This window comes from Nanorana parkeri, unplaced genomic scaffold (genome assembly GCF_000935625.1).
Source record: "Nanorana parkeri isolate BGI_ZX_2015 unplaced genomic scaffold, ASM93562v1 scaffold39, whole genome shotgun sequence".
Taxonomy (NCBI): domain Eukaryota; kingdom Metazoa; phylum Chordata; class Amphibia; order Anura; family Dicroglossidae; genus Nanorana; species Nanorana parkeri.
In genome coordinates, this window is record NW_017306307.1 from 2,019,918 (window position 1) to 2,025,917 (window position 6,000).

The 6,000-nt window shown below is 43.4% G+C and overlaps 1 protein-coding gene across 1 annotated transcript in view; it reads left to right on the forward strand.

Moving 5' to 3' along the window:
* EMC2 (ER membrane protein complex subunit 2) overlaps positions 1 to 6,000 on the forward strand; it is a 70,023-nt gene that overhangs the window by 39,494 nt on the left and 24,529 nt on the right. The window lies entirely within an intron of this gene.

Below are 6,000 nucleotides of genomic sequence, written 5' to 3' on the forward strand. Positions count from 1 at the left end.
AGAAAGCAACGCTCTTTTATCTTTAGCCTGCTTTGGGGTAATTGACTTTTGGCCTGGGGCAAGAGCGCAGTTAAAGCGGACCTTTACCCATATCTTCAAAATGACAACAAACACACCTTTTAGAAATGTTTAGTAATGACAATCTACATACAGTTACTTCTAGATAATTGCATACTTAGTGTTCTTTGCATACCTATTTCTCTTTTCTTCCCCAGTCTTCTGGCAGTGGCCATGTTTACTAAGGGCAGATTACTAGCTCAGGGGCATGGAATTCCTATCGCCTGACGCCCGGGACATGCAGTTTCGGGCACTGGGCGAGTAGTTTTTTTGTACATTTAGCCCTGCTCCAGACAAGCAAAGCTAAATGTACAGTGTGGAGCCGCGTCTCGTTTTTATACAAGTGATCTGATCAGATCACTTGTATCAATTGAGCAGCGACGATCGTGTCCGGCCCCCTCAAACCCCCCCGTGGTTTTCGGGGTCCCCTGCTCCTCTGGCGCATGAGCTCAGCATAGATGATCAGACGAGGATCAGCCCGGGAAGCCTGCTCCATGCCAATGGAAGCACGGATACTCGATATCGGCGAGTACCGAAAGCAAAATTTCAGTATTCGTACTCGATACCTAAAAACCGGTATTGGTGCATCCCTAGTTTTGATTAAAACAATTTTTTTGTATTGGGACAAGTAGATTCGCCCCCCACTTTAGCCCTTGGACAAGTAGTTTTAAAAAAAATTTCCACACCCCTTCTAGCTCTCCCTTTTACTTCCTGGAACTCTGGCACATGTGACTAGGACATGTGACCATGCACATCATCTCAGGGGAGGAAAATGTCTTTCCCTGAGATCTTATGAGATTACAAATGAGATTTCCCAGAAATGCTTTGCTGATGTAACCTTCCCAGGATGCAATACTTGGGCACAATTACATCATTTGTGCCAGAACTCGACCAGGAAGAGCTGAAATGCTGCACGGTTCACTTTGGCTGCAGCCTGGGACCCCCTGCTGTTCAGTATCAGCCTCCGTTTGCAAGTAAGGGTTGTATGTAAGTCGGATGTTTGTAACTCGGGGACTGCCTGTACCCAACATATCAAGGACAGTTCAAAGGAGCCACAGAGAAAGACCAGGAGATGACTTACAGAGCCTTGGCTCTAGCACCGCTGACTTACTGTTTCCCAACTTCATTAACATTATTCAATACAGTTATTACTGTGTACAGCCATTAGTTTGACTTTAAAGGCTTCCAGTACTAACTTGCATCCATTTTACCTTCATGCCGTAACAGGCAATAAATTACATTCTTATTTGAAATGATCCACTTACACACCCAATAATTTGTTTAGATTAGTAAGCATTAACAGCAAATGAGACCGCAAGCGTGATTTACAGAGGGAAAAAGACTAATTATTTCACTGACTCAACGCATTTCCCTCTCGTAAACGTACAGATCGACATATACCAGTTTGAATCAAAATATATGTTTTAGCTAGTTTGGGAATAAGGCAATCATTTTTGCTGTACCATGGTGTTATCCCATCATAAGTGCAAAGCATTGTATGAATATTCATCATAGTAAATATATTCTAGAGTCATTAACAATCCCATAGGGGATACTGGCATTGGCTGAACTTGTAAATATATAGCAATTATGCGCTTTGGCAGCAATTTTGCCCTTGCAAATGAGAAATCACACGACTGTCAACACTCGCTGTATTATTTCTTCATACAAACCAGTCTCACGTTTTCTTTGTGTGTGAGAATGCTGCAGAGAATTATACTGTATATTGAATAAAATGCAACTCTATACACAGAAAATCAGTCCGTTTGAAGTTAAACTACATCCAGATATAAAATATCCAGTAAAGCAGGGGTAAAAATTTCAAGTCCTGAGCTACTAGCCAGGCCTTAAGAGTTACTCGCCACCAGTTGCCCACCTAACCCCTACCCTGCTGCGGCCTTAACTCCGCCCCTAAACACGCACTCTTAAATAATCTTACCAATGACACTGTTATATGTTTTATGCAGAATAAAGTTACAAAAATAAATATTACCAACTTTAACAATATTACCATAAAGCTCCCCCCCCCCCCCACGTATAAAATAATACACTCCCCCCACACATAACATAATCCCCTCCCCTTGTTCCCTGCCCCCACAATATAAAATGAAACAATTAATCCCCCTCACCTGCTTGTCTTTCTGCAGGGAGGAGGGGAGCAGGCAGATCCCTGGTGATATAGTGTGATTAGTAAGGTCGGCAGACCTTACTAATCACTTCGTTTTTGAACCGGAGCTCAAGCTTTAACACCCCCCCCCATGCGTTCAGAATCGTTGTAAAAATGTTTACCTGGAGATCTGCCAGTAGCAGAACTTCCCGTTACAAGGTGACAATGCTAGGCTTACTGCCTCCTAATTAGCAGCAACATGTTCAGCCCGCTGTGTGTGCACCTTCAGTTGAGGATGGACTGCCTATCTGATAGACCTGATAGGCGGCCCGATGGACAACTGAAGAAGGACCACTGAAGTTCTGATAGTAGAGGCTGGAGCAAAGCGATCACAGCAGTTCGCTCATTCTGCTGATCTTCCATTCAGAAAACACCTGATATTGCTTTTAAAGGCGCCCTGTGATTTGACAAGGGAAGACTGTGATGTTTATTTGCCCCTTGTCCAATTACAGAACACCCTGTACATATAAAAAAAAGGATAGCAGACGTTTTCTGAATGGAGCATCTGCAGTGCAATTGGCCCGCTGCGATCCCGGATCAACTGTCAGGTTCACCACCGGAACTTCAGCGGTGACATCACTGGCAGAGGCTGCATAGAAGTAACATTTTTCATGAAAGAAGCAGCAGCCACCAGTGGGGCACACATCATCAGAGGCACCTTCCTGGTACCTTGTCAATGCCCCAATAAAGTGTTAGCCCACATTTCGGCTTTAAGAAAACGGCATAAGGTGAAGTGTGATGTCAGACATACAAGTTGCACACACTTTGAAAGAGGTGGTCAACTGCAGCTGGCCTCCTGTAGTTGCCCGTGTGTTGTGGTAATTCAGGCTTTAGTACATTCTAAATCACTGCCGCGGTACATGTGCAAAGTCACAGTCCTGAATACTTGTTTTGGGTCAGTCACTCTGTGTTAAAGTTGAACTCGGGGTACCAGTATTTTATTACAGTGCATGCGTGTATCAGTTTAGCTCTGTACACTTTTATTTTGTTCCTAAAACATGGAAAAATCTCCCAATCAACCCCCAGCTGACATGATGAATGCTGGGGCGCATTATATATAATATACATTTCTTGAACTTTTAAAATAACTTTTTGTAATTTGAATTCTCTGATTAAAGCAGAACCTCCTAACCAGTACAGCCAAAGAAGGTGCCATCTTAGCTTCTATTTGGATTGTAGTTGCCATGGTGCTGCACATGTGGTCAGCTATGACACCAGCCATTTGAGGGCTTGAAAGTTCGGTTGAGAGCTGAAATGAGCACACTGGCAACTTTGGCAGTAGGCATGCTTTAAAAGTAACTGCCTTGGGAGACATAAAAGAAGAACTCCAGGATTTTTAAAAATTAACCCTTGCAGTAGGGGCTACCCCTGCACTGCAAGGGTTAACTGCTCCTTTGTGTCTAGGTAAAAAAAACAAAAAACGATATACTCACCAAAAGCTCTGAGCTTGATTCTATTTAGACCAGTCCCTGGAATGTCTCTCCCCCTCCTCTGCAGTGGCCTAAGGTCCTGTAAATCATCATGTCTATACACTGTGCATAGACGTAAGGACAATGAGGAGCATTCCATTGTGTTGCAGAGGAGGGGGCAGGATTGATGGCGTGCCGTAAAAGCTGGCCGCCCGTATAAATTTGTTATTTTAGCAGCAAGACACAAACGAGTACTTAACCCTTGCATTGCGGGGGTAGCCCCATTGCATGATTTAATAAAAGTCCTGGAGTTCTTCTTCAAAGAGGAGCTGTACTCTTATCTCTAACCCTTTTTGCTGCTGAGGCCTTTTTTTTTTTGCACACATGTTATAATCGACATTTTAGGCCTGAAAATTACTTCAAACCCCCAAACGTATATTTGATAAAAGTCAAGACCCTGTAGAAAACAAATGGTGGCAGTTGCAAATGTTTAGGTTGCATGATATTAGTGCAACTCTTTATCAAACCCCAAAATTGAGTGAAAAATGCACTTAAGTTAAATTTAGTGCCCCATCACACAATATAATACCAATTTTTTTTCTACGATATAAAAGATGAGGTTACATGAGTAAATAGCTACCCAACATGCCCAGGTTAAAAATTGTGTCCGTGAAACAACAACAAAAATGTCAGTACTCCAAAGAGTCCATAGACGACACTTTAAAAGCCCCTACAGGTCATACATTTGGAGGTACCCATAATTATTGCTCTCACTCTGGCGTGCGCGGCTATACCCAACATCGACACGATCATCATTTTCGTACGTAGGCGCACCCGACGCGTTTACGTGAGTACACGCTCACAGGGTGTAGAATGTGCTCTGACACGGGCAGCTCGCGATATTAAGGAACCTTTCCATCAAAGATGTATCATAGATGTCAATTATTTTAGCTTCCAACACAGGGTATTGGCCTTTAAACTAAAAATTTATTATTTTTACATTTATTTTATTATTTTTTAAAACTGTTTTTTTTCTTTTCTGTAATTGCGATCACATAGAAGGGCTTACAAACACCCTATGTGATAGCATATTGGTGGTGATAGGTCCTCTTCAAGGTGACACTAGGGGCCCAAAAGACTGCGCGATTGTGCATGATTGGACACAGCGATTGCCACATGGCCCCATTGATTTCAATGCACGCATGGTATCGTGGCGGGAAACTGTGCGATCTGCCTGGCGTGACTGGGTTGCCATTAGAAAATAATGGCACCGCCAGCTCGATCGGCAGTGGTGTGCGATTCTGTGACGCGTGGTTTTGTGCAGGATTGCTGCGGAGCCACAGATCTCCCTAGTGTGAAACTAGCCTAAAGTAGTGCATGTAGGGTTTCTGAGTGGGATGAAGCCTCTTGTTAAATGATTCTACGCTGCAGCTTTAGTTTGTGAGGCTCCGAGTGGTGCTGAACCAGTAAACTCACTGACCGCTGTTGTCTGCTCAGATCCAGTATATAAAGACACAAGCGACTATAGAGGTAGGAAAACCGCTTGATGATCAATCCCAGGGTGAGCAGTAGATTCTCCCGCGGGGAGGCCATGTCCTCTAGGACCGTTTATTTGCCAGATTTTCATGTGTAACCAGACAGTACCTAGAACAACAACAAAAAACGTGTCATTGCTTGTTTACGGCACGTTTCCCTAAAGTGGTGCCAGAAAAGAGCCTGGCTGGATGCAGCGATTTTCCTGGGGAAAGTCGAATAGAAACGTTTTGATAAATTGTCAGGTATCAGAGTTGTTTATATATCATCTACCTGCTAATTTGTTCCATATGGAGAAATGGCTGCTGTGAGGGCGGGGGGGACAAGTCTCCGGATTCTAAGCAGAACTTTTGCTGAGTTTATTTTGGCATACAGAGCAGACTATCACTTTTATCTTGTTGTGCTGACACATGGAGTTGCTTAGATTGTAGTGCTAAAAAAAAATCTGATGTGTGCACAATAAAGAAAAAAAAAGCCATTGAATGAGCTGAACCGAAAACTTTAAAGAGTTCAGTCAAAACTGAGTATGAAGCTTTAAGATGTATATAGGAGCACAACCTACCTGCTCATCAGGGAATGACAGTAGTACCCCGGTCCAATGAGCTCAGCTGTACTGGGATTGTAGGAGACTTCTAGTAGGTCAAATTCAGGCACTTGCATTAAAAAAAATATATCATATAGGGCACAGGAATAAAGCACTGCTCCTCCACGGCTTTTATCAGGGGAAAGACAGCTGGGTGCTCGACGGCAGGAGTGTGTCCTCGCTTCAACCAAAAGGAAGAACCTGGCCACACTCTGTTCCATGCTGAATCAGTTTATTGAGGATTTGTGACC